Source organism: Palaemon carinicauda, chromosome 11, assembly GCF_036898095.1.
Source record: "Palaemon carinicauda isolate YSFRI2023 chromosome 11, ASM3689809v2, whole genome shotgun sequence".
Lineage (NCBI taxonomy): Eukaryota > Metazoa > Arthropoda > Malacostraca > Decapoda > Palaemonidae > Palaemon > Palaemon carinicauda.
Genome location: NC_090735.1, coordinates 7,994,658 through 8,013,160, shown reverse-complemented (window position 1 = coordinate 8,013,160; position 18,503 = coordinate 7,994,658). Strand labels below are relative to the sequence as shown.

At 38.6% G+C, this 18,503-nt stretch overlaps 1 protein-coding gene across 6 annotated transcripts in view; it reads left to right on the top strand.

The window, feature by feature from the left end:
- Nucleotides 1-1,732: 1,732 nt before the first annotated feature.
- Nucleotides 1,733-18,503, top strand: part of LOC137649953 (inhibitor of nuclear factor kappa-B kinase subunit epsilon-like) — a 127,180-nt gene continuing 110,409 nt past the window's right edge. For 3 of the 6 annotated variants that reach the window (XM_068382925.1, XM_068382928.1, XM_068382923.1), the window contains exon 1: nucleotides 10,252-10,411. The gene's annotated coding sequence lies outside the window, so the exon portion shown is untranslated. Of the gene's footprint in view, nucleotides 1,751-10,250; nucleotides 10,412-18,503 lie in introns of those variants that run through there. The other 3 variants (XM_068382929.1, XM_068382927.1, XM_068382924.1) reach the window with 2 other exon arrangements.

The window sequence follows — 18,503 nt, the reverse complement described above, 5'->3', positions numbered from 1 at the left end:
AAAATGACTATAGATTAGGTTAAATGAAGTATGTATAAATTAGAACGGATACATAATTTTTCTATGATTATTTAAGGACGTATAGCGCTATAGGTCAAACTAGAGGGTCCAGACCAGTCAAGTAAAAATCCAACATTCTTTGCTAATTTATGTTAGGTAAGATGAGTATTATTATTATTATTATTATTATTAGAAGCTAGTCATTGTTTATTTCTATTTATTTACGTGTTATATAAGCATTTGCAGTATTATTACCAATGTCGTTTTTCATTTGTTTAGGGTGCGAGTTATGTGATCTCTTCCTGATTGGTGTATTACACTCGAGGTAATCTGTTTGGGATATGGTTAGTTATTTTGGCAAAATATTAAAGTATTATGGTATTACTACATTATATATACAGCGCATATACAGCCTACGTATATTTATATGTGTGTGTATATATATATATATATATATATATATATATATATATATATATATATATATATATATATATAGATATACATATATATATATATATATATATATATATGTATGTATATATAGATATATATATATATATATATATATATATATATATATATATATATATATATATGTATGTATATATAGATATATATATATATATATACATATATGTGTGTGTATATATATACATATATATATATATATATATATATGTATGTATGTATGTATGTATATATAGATAGATATAGATATATATATATATATATACAAGTATGTACAGTATGTATGCAGGTATGTAAAAACTACGGTATATGTAACTGTCTTCACCGTGTCATCACTGTAGTCTCCTATTTAGTTGTCCCAATATATTTTATCCCAATACGTAAGTGATATTTTGATCTCAGAGTCGATATACTGTAATTCCTTTGTGTGATCTAATCGAGCTTCGGGCAGTTTTCCTTTAAGAATATAACCATTCAAAAAAAAAAAATGAAAATAAACAATAATCTATACTGTCCATGATCTTCGATGTTCCCCGTGATGTTTTAATAAAAAATTATTGTCAGGTTTTGGTTTCATTTCGAGATCTATTAATGGCTGAATTCATTTAATAATTTCCGTTTCTTCTTTGTATAAAAAACACGAATTTACCCCACCTCTAAAAGAATGCCTGAATAAACTAGAACTAGAAACAAATGTTAACACAAGACACATGAGTGACAAACATAGGCTATCTGAACCAAGAACAAATAGTAAATTTGGTGAAAGGGCTTTTAGCTACTGTGCGCCTAGACATTATAATAAACTGCCAACTGAAATGAAGGACCTAAAGGGAGCAATTGAATTTAAGAAGAAACCAAAGACATTACTTTTCACAAGATCATATGATTTGGAAGATGCTACAATCAAAGAATTGTATAAGTTATAATGAAAATGTTTCGTTAGATGATTAATATGGACCCGCCCGCGAAGTAGTTCACTCGACTTCAGTGGAGGGTTGGATTTAAACCCAAAACAAGTAAACAAGTAAGTAAACAATACTATTGCACTGCATCCTGCTCCTGTTTCTTATATTCCAGTGACGTCTACAGAAATTACCATCTTGTGGGTATAAACAGAGTAAACAGCGATGACTGGAAACTGTTAAGTAGCCTGCTGTTTAAATTCCAGTTAGTAATGCTTTCTTGGTGGTTCTGTGAGGTGTCATACTTGGGTTTGCAGTGAAATAACCGGTATTACTAATTTGGCTTAAGGTCACAGTGAGATCTAAGATCCAATAGGGTAAGTAATTTAGAATGTAGAAGCGAAAGTTTTCTTCCTCTACATCTAGAAGAAACTATTAGCCTTCAATAATTGTCGTTCATAGCGATGAAAAAAATGAAGAAATATTTCACTAAAATCTGCTGCTACAAAACGATGGAGTGATGGAATGAAAGAAGTTGTCTTGATATTTTTCAGTCCATTCCAATGAATCATGAAGGAAAGTTACAGAAATAAGTGTTGCCTAATTGGTGATCATAAAACGTGAGGCCGTGAGACTAGGCTATTTTTCCGAGTTGGAACCATTGGGCTTATAGCATACCGTTATGTTCAACCACGGTTGTAGCTTAGGTTGTAGTAGTAGTAATAATAATAATAATAGTATAGAAGAAATGTGTATGTCTGGTGCAGTTGACTTCACTAATTCCGGTACATTTCAGTGTAAAGGTAAGGAGACGTCAGTGTACCGGTATTAATTAAGCCAACTGCACATTCACTATCGAAATACCCAACACAACAAGTGAATCCATTTAGCTGATCATTGTACCAACAATGACTCTTGACGTCTTTGCATTGTAGCCTACACTACAGAGACAGCTATAAAAGGGATTTTGACATTATTATTATTATTATTATTATTATTATTATTATTATTACTTGCTAAGCTACAACTCTAGCTGGAAAAACAGGATGCTATAAGCCCAGGTGCTCCAACAAGGAAAATAGCCCAATGAGCAAAGGAAACAAGGAAAAATAAAATAGATTATTATTATTACTTGCTAAGCTACAACCCTAGCTGGGAAAGCAGGATGCTATAAGCCCAGGTGCTCCAACAAGGAAAATAGCCCAGTGAGGAAATGAAACAAGGAAAAATAAAATAATTTAAGAAGAGTAACAACATTAAGATAAATATTTCATACATAAACTATATAAACTTTAGCAAAACAAGAGGAAGATAAATTAGAATAGTGTGTGGTCGAGTGTACCCTCATGTAAGAGGAAATGTCTATTTTCGGGCGGTAGCCATGTCGTCCTGATGGAAGTTCCTCAAAGACAGCTTTCTACTTAGGATATTTCTGCGACTGATATACCAGAGAATTGAACCTAAGAAGTATCACAGGGTTCTAACCCCCTGGAGCGAAAGCTATAAATTGATTTGTGCAACTGTATCGAATTAGGTCTACAAATATCCCGTAAACAAAGTTCCTCAATCGCTCAGCAATCAAATGAAATAGCATTTAATTTACAATTGCGAATATCTATATTTACTCCACAGCTTTCTTTTTCTTTTTTTTTTCTTTTTTTTTGCAATGAGGGACTTGAATGAAATGATTTTATAAAAGAAATTAAATAGGACTGGGAGGTAAACATCCAAAGTCTATACATATTACGATTTCCATCAAAATTGTGACGTCTGATTACTGTTAATGATGTTATATTAAGCTGTTCATGCTTGCTCTTACATTAAACGATACAATATGACGTGTATATAAAGGATTTTAGGTGGTTAGAGTATATATATATATATATATATATATATATATATATATATATATATATATATATAAATATATATATATATATATACATATATATATATAATATATATATATATGTATATATATATGTATATATATATATATATATATATATATATATATTATATATATATATATACATATACATATATATATATATATATATACTGTATATATATACATATATATATATATATATATATATATATATATATATATATATATATATTATACAGTATATGTGTGTGTCTCTGTAGAATAAAAGTAAACGAAAACAAAAAACTCGCATTTCAAGCAAAGTTTACATTTAGAAAGGAGATTACAAAGCATTCGGATAAGCATGTAGGCTATCCCATCATTATGGCTGTAGAATAATTATCATAAACACATTAGTACCCATTGATTGATAAAATCTTTAGAATTAAATATAACGGTGTAAGAATGATATTAAAAAATCTATACTATTAGACGGGAAGGGGACTATAATAAACACACAAGCAAATAAAAATAGACAAGTGTACATTATTATTATTATTATTATTATTATTATTATTATTATTATTATTATTATTACTTGCTAAGCTACAACCCTGGTTGGAAACGCAGGATGCTATAAGCCCAGGGACTCCAACAGGGAAAATAGCCTTGTGACGAAAGGATAGAAGGGAAAATAAAATATTTTAAGAACAGTAACAACATTAAAATTAATATCTCCTATATAAACTATCAAAACTTTGACCAAACAAGAGGCAGAGAAATTGGATAGAATAGTGTGCCCGAGTGTACTCTCAAGCAAGAGAACTCCAACCCAAGACAGTGGAAGACCATGGTACAGAGGCTATGTCACTACCCAAGACTAGAGAACAAGGGTTTGATTTTGGAGTGTCCTTCTCCTAGGAGAGTTGCTTACCATAGCTAAAGAGTCTCTTCTACCCTTATCAAGAGGAAAGTAGCCACTGAACTATTAGTGTAGCAACCCCTTGGGTGAAGAAGAATTGTTTGGTCACAGATAAAAAGGATGAATCACATATCACGGCATGAACACAGATCTTGTGTAAAGTCAGGCATTTGACTGGAAATTGTAAGTTAGGGAATGTCCAAAAACAGATTTCACAGATTTGTCAGTCTTCTTACTCGATGCACACAAATAAAGAGAATCATCATCATCATCATCATCATTATTATTATTATTATTATTATTATTATTATTATTATTATTATTATTACTATTATTATTTTACAACCCTAGTTGGAAAAGCAGGATGCTATAATCCAAAAGGTTCTAACATGGAAAATTGGCCCGGTGAGGAAATGAAAATAGGGAAATGAATAATCTGCAAGAGAAATAATGAACAATTAAAATAACTTATTTTGAGAACAATAACAACATGAAAATAGATAAATTTTTAAAAGAGACCAATGTCAATTTGTTCAACATAAAGACATTCGTTGCAAATTTGAACTTTTGAATGTTTCATGAAGTTGCATGGAAGCAACCCATCAACTATTCCGATTTTGAAATTGATCCAAATCACCTAATAACTATTCTATACCTCCCATCGAGTCTCTTTTCATTGAACAACTATCCCAACGCTAAATCACTCAACTAGGTCTGTTCATTTACATATTACTCGACAGTTTATTCCTCATAATTTTTCAAGTGCAAACAATCTGTCGTTGGACTCCATAACTTGCAATATTTAGTCAAGTACTTTACTTTGCTAAGTTCTCAGCTAGTGTTCTGAAATATGCTTTTTGTTGCTTTGTCTGTGTTTTAAAGGTTGGCCGTGAATGACAGAGGCAAAGGACAGTGAAATTCCCCTATCAAGCAGGAGAATGCCCAAGAGGCTAACCATTTATACATATGGTCAGCGCCCAAGTCCCCTCTTCACCCAAGCTAGGGCCAAGGAGTGCCAGGTAATGGCTGTTAATGACTCAGCAGATAGACCTATAGGCTCCCCCAAACACCCCATCCTTAGCTCACAAGGAGTGTGAGGTTGAGCCACCAATGGAACTAACGAGTTTGAGCGGGACTCGAACCCCAGTCTGGTGATCACCAGGTTAGGACATTACCAACAAGTCACCACAACTCCTAAATAGTGGGAAATAGTATTTTTGGTTGTTTATATGTTCATTATATTGGTCAAGTATGCTACCTAGAATACTAGATGTAGAAGGATTAAAGTTACCTAGAAATGAAAGGAAGCAGCCTAGAGATGTCAATTATCTCTAGGATTGACCTAGGGAAAATAGCCAAAGTGGACGAGAAATTAGACTCGTATAGATAGGGAATATTAGGCACATTGTGGAAGAAAAGTCAATGGAAGGTGGTCAACATATGCCAATATTCTCGTCCAAACAGAAAGGGAATAATAGTGATTTGATCCTGATAACGAGTGATTCGTGCCTGTATCAGCTGTGTGAGAGAAATAGGCCCAGAGGACGAATGTGCAGGGTGGTTGATGTAAGCAGTGGTACTATCTGCAGTGCCTGAATTTAGCAACTACGGCAAAATGTCAACAGATTTCTATGGAACATATAAAGGATTTCGAGAAGAAACTGGAGATTTCTTGTCTTCTTAGTGCTTCGATATTGTGGATTTGATAATAAACGAGCAATGTGCTGTGTGAAATGCTGAACGCCTTGGAATATTTACGATAAAATGACTGAAGTTTCTGTAGAGAGTAGGGTTCCCTTGCAGTATAGGACCAGAAAAGCAGCCCTTAAAGTAAAGTAAAGTAGTAATGATAAAAAATTGCCGAAAAGATCGATGGTCAATTTTGGTCCTAGTGGGTTGCTCGACAGAAACGAAAACATTCCTGATGGGAGAATAGGGATGAGAGGAGCAACAATAAGAAAGGAACAGATGAAATCCCAATTTTGGATATCTATAATCACTTAGGAACGTTAAATATGCTACTGTTAAAGATAGAAACCAGTACGATCAAGGATGTGGAAATGTTAAGGGCCAAGAAAGAGTGCCAGAAATATAAAGAAAGACTATTCTGTTCAGTGTGGAACACGGGCTTTTGCTTTGACAGCCCGTTAAAGAAAGACTAGACTAGAGAATTGCTTAGGTGAACTACCAGATCAAAACACTAACGGTAGGTGTTCATTGGTCTATAATCGAGGACCTGAAGGCTCTCGACAAAGAGTTATTAACGAAACACAACCCAGAAAATGTAGACAAAGCAGTTGGATTATTAGACCAAAGACCCACCAGTGAAGAAAGAAAAAAAAAAGAGACAGAAGGGGGTGAGAGTACAATAATCAATAATGAACAAAGCAACCGGGGGCGGGGGTAGAAGTAAACGAAAAAGAGGATAGAAGAAGACTTGCCTAGGAGTATTGAAAGAAAATGCGACTGTTTTAGAAATCGATTGCTATTTTTTCCCTGTTGGAGCCCTTGGGCTTATAGCATCTTGCTTTTCCAACTAGGGTTATAACCTAGCTTGTAATAATAATAATAATAATAATAATAATAATAATAATAATAATAATAATAATAATAATAATAATAATAACAAGGGCTGAGCATATACTGTATATTCCTCCATACTCACAGCCAGTATGAGAAAATGGTAGACAGAAACATGACAAAGAAACAAATGCATTAAATGCATTGCAAATTCCACAAAGAAGGGAGATGCACGTATGGAAATAAATACAATTATGCACAATGACTGAAAGACAGATGATACAATAGAAGTAATGATATAAAACCGGAATAAGATATCAGTAGACCTATATGGAAATCCATGTAGTTGCAACAGGAAGGAAATTAAAAATGAAACCAAGAATACAACCATCTAAGGAAAATAATGGATAACAAGATAATTTTAGTTACATAATGGATGGAATAGAAGAATAATTCAAGAAATTAGGGAAGAAACATCTTACAGTCTGAAAAGAGTAGGCCTATTGGTAAACTCTAAAGACGGATTTACATTGTCGAACAGTTTGTCGAACGCGGTTCGACAGACAAGTGTTTGAAGTGATGTTCGAACGCGTGAACGGGGTATTTGGTTGTCGAACAGTTCGAAAAAAAAGTCTGTTCAAGTCTGACTTTTGTGGGGTGGGGGGGGGGGGCCTTCATTGTCCACAAACCTTATAACACGGCCCAATACCACAGGGTGGTCAAACCAGAGTAGGGCTTTTCCCTGTAGAAAATTAAATAAAAAAAAAAAATTCTAGGAAAAAAGAAGGCAGAATTTTGTGTCATTCTATACCACATTAGTATAATGGGTATACAGTATAGATTGTACTCGCTAGCGGAGATAATAGACATCTTTAATATCTATGATCCGTATATTCTGCTAGTCTTGTCAATGCGACATCTAAAGTTTTGCGATTTCTTGAATTTTATTTTGTCAACACAGTGCAATTTATAAATTTTACTACTCGGTGTTTTGATATATATATATATATATATATATATATATATATATATATATATACATATACATATATGTGTGTATATATATATATATATATATATATATATATATATATATATATATATATATACATATACATATATATGTGTGTATATATATGTATATATATTATATATATTATACACACACACACACACACACATATATATATATATATATATATATATGATCAAACCCTAGTCTCTTCAAATGAAAGGCAAGGTCACTATCAACTATGGCACCAGAGGCTTCAACACACACACACACTATATATATATATATATATATATATATATATATATATATATATATATATATATATATATATATATATATATCTATTCACGTGAGTTTAATGATAATATAAGCAGCAAGCTATTATTTTGTTACCCTATAAACAAGAGGAAGAAAAATGCAAATTCCTCTAAAGTATGTCATTTTTTAGCACTAAATATTCCATCAAGCCGATGAGCCAGACTGACCAAGAAGATTACGGTGAGCACGATTCTCTGGATAACCTTGAAAGAGGTTAGTACCATCAGCCTACTGTGTAGGCATTATTCGGTCTATACAACATATATGCGGCCTCTCACTGAGCCCATATATTCTTCTGGATTATTTCTTCCAACTTGAGATACAATCACTTTCAACTTCTATTTCATAGTGCGCGGAAGTCAAGGCTACTGACGAAGAGTGCAAGAAAGGAACAAGGAAAGCTAGATTTATTTTATCTATTTTTATGTTATTACTGTTCTTAAAATATTTTATCTTTTCCTTGTTTCCTTTCCTCACTGGGCTATTTTCCCTGTTGGAGCCCTTGGGCTTATAGCATCCTGCTTTTCCTTAGTAGGATTGTAGCTTAGCCAATAATAATAAAATAATAATAATAATAATAATAATAATAATAATAATAATAATAATAATAATAATAATAATAATAATATTTCTATTACTCTTGTATTTTCTAAGTTTTTAATTGTTTAGATATGAAAGATTTATTTCAATGTTGTTACTGTTCTTAAAATGTTTTAGTTTAATAGTTCCTTACTTTTTTTTAAGTTTACTTATTTTCTTTCTTCACTGGGCTATTTTCCCTGTTGGACCCCTTGGGCTTAGAACATCCTGCTTTTCCAAGTAGGATTGTAGCTTAGCTAATAATAATAATAATAATAATAATAATAATAATAATAATAATAATAATAATAATAATAATAATAATATGGAGAGAACCTAATTGTTGGCATATAGGTCTACACAAGAAATTCTAAACGATTTGTGAATTTAGGATCTGGGAGAAACATTTTTGCGGTATGAATGAAAGGTTAAGATGGAAAGAAGTTGGGGGGTAGAAGTAGAACACTAAAAAGTTATTGTACCTAAAGAATTACATGGTTTCCATGATTTCATTGTTAATAAAGATAGCAATTATTGTTTTTTTTTTTTTTGTATTTTAACTCTTTAATTCTTTATCTCTTCATGTTGTTTGGGATTTTATCTTCACACGTACTGTATATGAGTCATATTCACGTGAGCTAATCTTAAAGATCTCCTTTGCTACTTATATTAATTGTGACTCATGCCTCCTACGTCACAAGTAACATGAATGAGAGTACGTTATTGATTCATAAGTCATGCAAAAAGTAATTTGCACATCACAGCCATGAAAGGACATCCTGTGTATCCCTCAGTACAAGGTTATAAATATTTTTGACAGTCACAGCTAGCTAATAAATAGCAAGGTCATGCTCGGTTGAAAGAAAATGCTAGCCTCTTGGTTCTCTAGATAAGTTAATTTTATCTATGTAGATAAGCTGTCAGATTGGTAATCAGTTTCCGTATGAATATTTGTATATGAAACATGACTCTAGTTGAATTAGGATAGCTTAAATATGTGGAAACCAGGTAGACGAATGCTCATGCTCTATTTCCGGCCATTAAAATAGTTTGCAATATCAAAAACTATTGGAGGTTTTGTTTACTTCCTGTGACAGGAGCTTGTTCAAGTACTATATGATCAGAACGGAAAACTAATTCATTGGAAATTTCAACAAGATTTTCTTTTATTTAAACAGTCTTTGTAAAAGGTCAAGTAGATAAGATGTTATTTATATTACAAGCAATTTTTTTTCTTTATAAAGGAAACATTGAGATGTTACTTATTAAAGACAGTCTCTTTGTGGCTAATATCAACTAGAATGACGTCATCGTTATACGAGCATGCTCATACGTTTTGTTTATGTGACCAGCTAAAAACATTATTTTACCTATAATTTTTATTCTATTATTGTTACTGTGCTTAAAATGTTCTAAATAATTTGTTTGTTCATTAATTTCCCCGTAGTTCATTTATTTTCTTATTTCCTTTTCTCTATATTTTTCCCTGGTTGGAGCCCTTGGGCTTATAACGTAATATTTTCCAACTAGGTTGTAGATTAGCTAATAATAATAATAATAATAATAATAATAATAATAATAATAATAATAATAATAATAATAATAATAATAATAAAACGTTCTTTGGCCCAATACTTCATGAACGCGGCCACTGTTTCTCATGTTACGACAACAACACAACATTCTCGGCCAGTCAGCTGTTTGCTCAACATTTCCTTCGACAACTGTACAGTTCTTCCTCAAATGTTTGGCCTATGAAATCAACGAAGCGTTGTATTCCATAAGTGGTTGTATTCTCCACTGTATTGTTGTATGTGAGTATTAAGAAGAGTGTTGTTTTAACTACTAATATCGCAAGAGTTTAAATGTCCTTGAAGTCCTGTTCAGAAATCTTGGTTTTTGGTGTTGCAGTTTTCATGGTCGTTAGGAGAGCCACTGGTGTGTGGTGTATGCCTGCTTATAAATATCTTGGCCTATGTAAGCCATTAATAAGTTTAATTAATCTGTATGGCGTCCTTTCCTCTTTAGGCTACAACAAAGGTGTTAAATATTTACCCGTGCGCCGTCACACGTGAACGTAAAAGGTATTATTATTGTTGTTATTATTACTTGCTTAGCTACAACCCTGGTTGAAAAAGCAGGATGCCATAAGCCGAGTGAATAAAGGAAACAAAGAAAAATAAAATATGGAGCCTTTGTATATCAGCAGCCAGTTCCTCACGCGTTCATTAAAAATGGACATCAACTAACCTAAACTTTCCCTCCTAACCTAACGTGTCCTTACCTACTTACCTAACGGGGCTAACGCCCCCCTGCGACCCCCTTTACATTGCCGTATTCTAAGTTAGACATAATGATACATAGAGGTGGCTGCTATCATACATATACCCCCTAAAATATTCTAAGAAGAGCAACAAAACTTAAAGAAATATCTCCTGTATAAACTAACAACTTTTAACAAAACCAGAGGAAGAGAAACGAAATAGAATAGTGTGCCCGAGTGTACCCTCAAGCAAGAGAACTCTAACCCAAGACAGTGGAAGACTATGGTACTTAGGCTATGGCACTACCCAAGACTAGAGAACAATGGTTTAATATTGGCCTGTCCTTCTCCTAGAAGAGCTGCTTACCATACCTAAAGAATCTCTTCTACCCTTACCAAGAGGAAAGTAGCCACTGGATAATTACAGTGCAGTAGTTAACCCCTTGGGTGAATAAGAATTGTTTGGTAATCTGTGTTGTCAGGTGTATGAGGACAGAAGAGAATATGTAAAGAATAGGCTAGACTATTCAGTGTGTGTGTGTGTGTGTAGGCAAAGGGAAAATGAACCGTAACCAGAAAGAAGGATCCTGTGTAGTACTGTCTGGCCAGTCATAAGACCGCATAACTCTCATAATTCCCTTACATTACACTTAGGGTGCGTATGTGTGATAGCAGCCACCTGTACGTATGATAATGGCAGACTTGGAATATGACAGCGTAAGGGGGCTCGCAGGAGGGCATTAGCCCCCCCCCCCCCCCCCCCCCCCCCCCCCCCCGTTAGGTAAGGATACGACTTGTAGGTTAGGTTAGGGGGAAACTTAGGTTAGTTAATGCCTATTTTTTATGCTCTCAGGAGGGTAAAGTTTTACATAGTCAGGGAATCATTCAGAACAGAAAATATATGTTTTGCTGTAGTAAATAACGTGATTTAACCAAATTTGACCTTCATTTCAATCACAAACCCACTGGGGGTCCGCCATTATCGGTGGATATAGTTATATATATTACATTTATTTATTTGCGACAAAAATAAGTGTTAATTTTCTTAGGAAACGGGCATCTTTTTTACGGGGAAAAGTTGGTTTTTACTGGAAAAGGTTACCCTGACAGGAAATACAGTAATATCTTCGGGAGGAACTGGTCGCTGATATACAAAGGCTCCGCAATTAGTTTATGCAGTGCGTGTATATTGTAACATGCAAGACCTCATTTATTTGTGTTGTACACAATTATTTTCATTCAATGTTAAGAAAACAACTTTTTCAATATTTAACTTAGCCGGTGATTATATAAGCTGCAGCTCTGCTGCTCGACAGAAAACTCTACGTAAAAAATCCGCCAGCGATCGCTATGCAGGTAGGGGGTGTACTTCAACAGCGCCATCTGTCGTGCAGGTACTCGGTACTCATTGTAAACAAAGAACTCAATTTTCTCTCTGTCGTGCTACCGGCAAGACCTACTAATTCGCTGTTGCTAACTGGATTTGTTTTCACAACTATTTGGTGAAGTACACGTTTCTAGTTTTGAGCTTTCGCTGTGCAGGCTTTCTCTTCAATAAATCCTTGCATTCTTTTTTTGATATCGGATTATTTGTTGATGACTTTGGATAGTTTTTGAATTCCCCTTTGACCAATTCAAAATGGCTGACCCTTCTCAAGTCCCAAAATTCAGGAAGTGTAATGCTAGGGACTGTTCAAGGCGTCTTCCGAAGGCCTCTATCGATCCTCACACCGTTTGTTCCAATTGTCGGGATAAAACCTGTCAATTGGAAGATCGATGTGAGGAATGCGTTGGGCTTTCGGAATTCGATTTTATCGAATTCCAGAAATATACACGTAGGCTAGAGAGAGATAGAGTCAGGAGAAGTTCATCTCGTTCAGTTGATTTTTCCTCTCCTCATGCCCCACAACCTATTCCTTCCCCTGTAGTGGTTGCTCCTAATCCCCCTTCTGGCACTCAGGAACCTTCGATGGCTGATATGATGCGTGCCATCCAAGCTCTGGGTGAGAGAGTTGAGTCCTTGGCTAGTGACCGTAACCAGCTCATGGCGGACGTCAAGGAGCTGAAGTGTAAGAGTGCAGTGGGAAGTGATAAAGTGAGTGATAGTGTTGTGGATAGTGTTGCGCTTGAGGGTTCGTCTGTTCGTGCCTGTCGTCCTCCTAGTCCGGGACCTCTTGCAAGCTCCCAAGTCCAGGGGAGAAGCAATGTCGTACGACCAATGGGTTCGAGAGGCTTTAATCAGCGAACAGACGTTCCCTCCGTGGTTTCGGGCGTATCTACCCAAGATCGCCCCACCCACACAGAGACGAGAGAGCCCATTTATTCCTCGTCTGCGGAAGAGGTTTCTCGTAAGAAACCATGGACCAAGGTCTCACGACCTCTTAAGTGCAAGTCGGTCCCTTCCGCGCAAGTCCAACGGCCCAGTTGTAGCCACTGGGTCAGTTCGGACTCGCTGCAGTCTTCCGATGACTGCTCACCTCCTAAGAGAGGCAAAGCGGTACCCGCCTCAGGCAGTTACACCGTCTGTCGCCGCACCTGCTCCTGCAGACCCTAAGTGGTCTTTGCTGCAGACCATGCAGTACCAATTAACGTCTCTGATGCAGGACTTTCGTGCGGAGAAGGTTGCTGCTGCACCAACCTCTTGCCTACAACCAACCACGGTTGTGCGTCCTGTGGACGCTGAGGCGACCTTCTTGCGCACTCCAGCTGAGAGAGTCCCGCCACCCATGCGTTCCAGTGTACCCTGCCAGCCGCATGTTGACGTTCAGCGACGCACGGGACCTTCCGTTGACGTTCGCGAGGTACAACAACCGTCAAAGTTGTTTTGTTTTGACGCGGTGCTTCAACCTCCGCAACCCAGTGTGGTTGCCTCTGCTCGCCCACATCAGACTAGACAGTCTGGAGTAGACGCTGTGCGTCCCCGCGCTGCTATGGTTGTTGCCAGCTCACAGACTGGGCAACAGTTCCATGACGTTGCGTCCGGTTCAGTCACGCGTGCACCCGTGCGACCGGACTCAGCTGATCAGCCGATACCTACTCCATTGCCGCTTCCTCCTCAATTCTCGGATGATGGACTCTCTGATGATGACGATGCGGCACACGATGAACCACATTCGGACCTTGACGAGCCCAAGTCCACGCAACCCTCTTTGGACTTTAGAAAAGTTCTTGCTCTGTTCAAAGAGATGTTTCCGGACCAGTTTGTGTCTGTGGCTCCACGCTCTCCTCCGTCAGAGTTTGCTTTAGGTACGCAGTCATCCTCGCCTGCCTTTACGAGACTCGTCCTCGCACGCTCGTCCAAGAGAGCTTTACGAGTTTTAGGAGATTGGATGCAGTCCAAAAAGAGTCTAGGGAAGACAGCCTTTACGTTTCCCCCTGCTAAACTCTCTTCCAGATCGAGCGTCTGGTATGCCACGGGAGAAGTTCTCGGCTTGGGAGTTCCTGCCTCTGCCCAGGGCGACTTCTCAAGTCTTGTAGACTCTCCCCGCAGGCTAGCCATGAGACGCTCTAAGATATGCTGGTCACCTTCGGACCTAGACCATCTGTTGAAAGGAGTATTTAGAGCCTTCGAGGTCTTCAACTTTTTGGACTGGTGTCTGGGAGCTTTGAGCAGGAAGATCTCCCCGACTGAGAAGGAATCTTCCTTGCTCATCATGTCCTGCATGGACAAGGCCATACGTGACGGATCTAGTGAGCTTGCTGCATCGTTCGTATCCGGAGTCCTCAAGAAGCGTGAGAACCTTTGCTCTTTCCTGTCAGCTGGAGTGACACCGTGTCAAAGATCAGAACTTCTGTTTGCTCCTCTCTCTAAGTGCCTTTTTCCAGAGGACTTGATTAAGGAGATTGCTGCTTCTTTGATTCAGAAGGACACCCATGACCTGGTTGCGTCCTCTGCCCGCAAAGCCACCCCTTTGCCTACCTTGTCAAGACCAAGGATGGACACTCCAGCGTCCAGATTTATTCCGCCCTTTCGTGGCAGAGCCTCCAGCAGAGGAGGTGCTCGTGCCGAAGGGAGACGTGGGAAGAAGAAAGGAACCAAGTCCTTTAAAGGCAGAGTCTGACTTCCCCCTTCTTCAGACAGCAGTGGGAGCCAGACTCAAGAACTTCTGGCAGACCTGGGAGAAGAGAGGCGCAGATGCACAATCTGTGAAGTTGCTCAGAGAGGGGTACAAGATCCCGTTTGTACGAAAACCCCCTCTAGCAACGTCTCCCATCGATCTCTCTCCCAGGTACAGAGAGGAAGACAAGAGACGAGCATTGAAACAGGAGGTGTCTCTCTTGCTAGAAAAGGGAGCGGTAGTCAAAGTCCTGGACCATCAAACCCCGGGCTTCTACAACCGTCTCTTCTTAGTGGTAAAGAAGTCAGGAGGGTGGAGGCCGGTGCTAGACGTCAGTGCGCTGAATGTCTTTGTCACAAAGCAGACGTTCGCCATGGAGACCACAAAGTCCGTTCTAGCAGCGGTCAGAAAGGAAGACTGGATGGTCTCTTTAGACCTAAGGGACGCCTACTTTCACGTCCCCATCCACCCAGACTCCCAACCTTTTCTGAGATTCGTTTACGAAAAGGTTGTCTACCAGTTTCAAGCCCTGTGCTTTGGCCTAAGCACAGCTCCTCTTGTGTTTACGAGGCTGATGAGGAATATAGCCAAATTCCTTCATTTAGCGGACATCAGAGCCTCCCTCTATTTGGACGACTGGCTTCTAAGAGCTTCTTCCAGTCGTCGCTGTCTGAAGGATCTAAAGTGTACTCTAGATCTGACCAAGGAATTGGGTCTCCTGGTCAATATGGAAAAGTCTCAAGTGGTCCCATCCCAAACTATTGTGTATTTAGGGATGGAAATTCACAGTCTAGCTTTTCGGGCTTTTCCGTCGGCCCCCAGAACAAGTCAAGCCCAGTTATGCATCCAGAACATGCTGAAGAAGGAACGATGATCAGTCAGGCAGTGGATGAGTCTGATAGGGACACTATCATCCCTGGAACAGTTCGTATCGTTAGGAAGACTACACCTCCGTCCTCTTCAATATCACCTAGCTGTTTACTGGAAAAAGGACAAGACGCTAGAAGCGGTCTCGATCCCCATTTCAGAGAAGATGAAGTCTTCCCTGACTTGGTGGAAGGACAGTATCAGCCTCAGAGAGGGTCTGCCCCTGGCTGTTCAGACTCCCAACCACGTTCTCTTCTCGGACGCATCGGACACGGGCTGGGGCGCGACATTAGACGGTCGGGAATGCTCGGGAACTTGGAACTCGAGTCAAAGGACAATGCATATCAACTGCAAGGAGCTACTGGCAGTTCATCTGGCCTTGAAAAGCTTCAAGTCTCTCCTTCAAGGCAAAGTGGTGGAGGTGAACTCGGACAACACCACGGCTTTGGCGTACATCTCCAAGCAAGGAGGGACCCACTCTATGACGTTGTACGAGATCGCAAGGGACCTCCTCACCTGGTCAAAAGATCTAAACATTTCTCTAGTAACGAGGTTCATCCAAGGCAACTTGAATGTCATGGCAGATTGCCTCAGTCGGAAGGGACAAATCATTCCAACAGAATGGACCCTACACAAGGATGTGTGCAAGAGACTGTGGGCCACATGGGGCCAGCCTACCATAGATCTCTTCGCAACCTCGATGACCAAGAGGCTCCCAATATATTGCTCACCAATCCTGGACCCAGCAGCAGTTCATATAGATGCCTTTCTCCTAGATTGGTCACATCTAGACCTATATGCATTCCCCCCGTTCAAGATTGTCAACAAGGTACTGCAGAAGTTCGCCTCTCACGAAGGGACAAGGTTGACGTTAGTTGCTCCCCTCTGGCCCGCGAGAGAATGGTTCACCGAGGTACTTCGATGGCTAGTAGACGTTCCCAGAACTCTTCCTCTAAGGGTGGACCTTCTACGTCAGCCACACGTAAAGAAGGTACACCAAGGCCTCCACGCTCTTCGTCTGACTGCCTTCAGACTATCGAAAGACTCTCGAGAGCTAGAGGCTTTTCGAAGGAGGCAGCCAGGGCGATTGCTAGAGCAAGGAGGACATCCACTCTTAGAGTCTACCAATCGAAGTGGGAAGTCTTCCGAAACTGGTGCAAGTCAGTATCAGTATCCTCGATCAGTACCTCTGTAACTCAAATAGCTGACTTCCTTTTATACCTGAGGAAAGAAAGATCTCTTTCAGCTCCCACTATCAAGGGTTACAGAAGCATGTTGGCATCAGTCTTCCGTCACAGAGGCTTAGATCTTTCCAACAATAAAGATCTACAGGACCTCCTTAAGTCTTTTGAGACCACGAAGGAGCGTCGTTTGGCTACACCTGGTTGGAATTTAGACGTGGTACTAAGATTCCTCATGTCAGAAAGGTTCGAGCCGCTACAATCAGCCTCCTTTAAAGATCTCACTTTAAAGACTCTTTTCCTGGTTTGCTTAGCCACAGCTAAAAGAGTCAGTGAGATTCACGCCTTCAGCAGGAACATCGGATTTTCATCTGAAACGGCTACATGTTCTTTACAACTTGGTTTTCTAGCCAAAAACGAGCTACCTTCTCGTCCTTGGCCGAAATCGTTCGATATTCCAAGCCTATCAAATATGGTTGGAAATGAACTAGAAAGAGTCTTATGCCCTGTTAGAGCTCTTAAGTTCTATTTAAGACGAACTAAACCTTTACGAGGACAGTCAGAAGCTTTATGGTGTTCTGTTAAGAAACCATCTTTGCCTATGTCAAAGAATGCTTTATCCTATTTTATCAGACTGTTAATACGAGAAGCTCATTCCCATCTGAGTGAGGAAGACCAAGCTTTGCTGAAGGTAAGGACACATGAAGTTAGAGCTGTCGCAACTTCAGTGGCCTTTAAACAAAATAGATCTCTGCGAAGTATAATGGACGCAACCTATTGGAGAAGCAAGTCAGTGTTCGCGTCTTTTTATCTTAAAGATGTCCAGTCTCTTTACGAGAACTGCTACACCCTGGGACCATTCGTAGCAGCGAGTGCAGTAGTGGGTGAGGGCTCAACCACTACATTCCCCTAATTCCATAACCTTTTTAATCTTTCTCTTAAAATGTTTTTATTGTTGTTTTTGGGTTGTCCGGAAGGCTAAGAAGCCTTTCGCATCCTGGTTGATTTGGCGGGTGGTCAAATTCTTTTCTTGAGAAACGCCTAGATTAGAGGTTTTGATGAGGTCCTGTAGTATGGGTTGCAACCCTTCATACTTCAGATCCTAGGGGTCGCTCAGCATCCTAAGAGGATCGCGAGGCTCCGTAAGGAAGACGTACTTAAAGAGGCAGAGTAATTGTTCAAGTCGACTTCCTTACCAGGTACTTATTTATTTTATGTTTGTTATTTTGATAACTGCTAAAATGAAATAAAAAATCCTTAGCTCATAATAATGTAAACATTTATTGCTGGTCTCTACCCACCCCCCTGGGTGTGAATCAGCTTATATAATCACCGGCTAAGTTAAATATTGAAAAATGTTATTTTGATAATAAAATAAATTTTTGAATATACTTACCCGGTGATTATATATTAAAGGACCCTCCCTTCCTCCCCAATAGAGACGCAGTGGACCGAGGAGAAAATTGAGTTCTTTGTTTACAATGAGTACTGAGTACCTGCACGACAGATGGCGCTGTTGAGTACACCCCCTACCTGC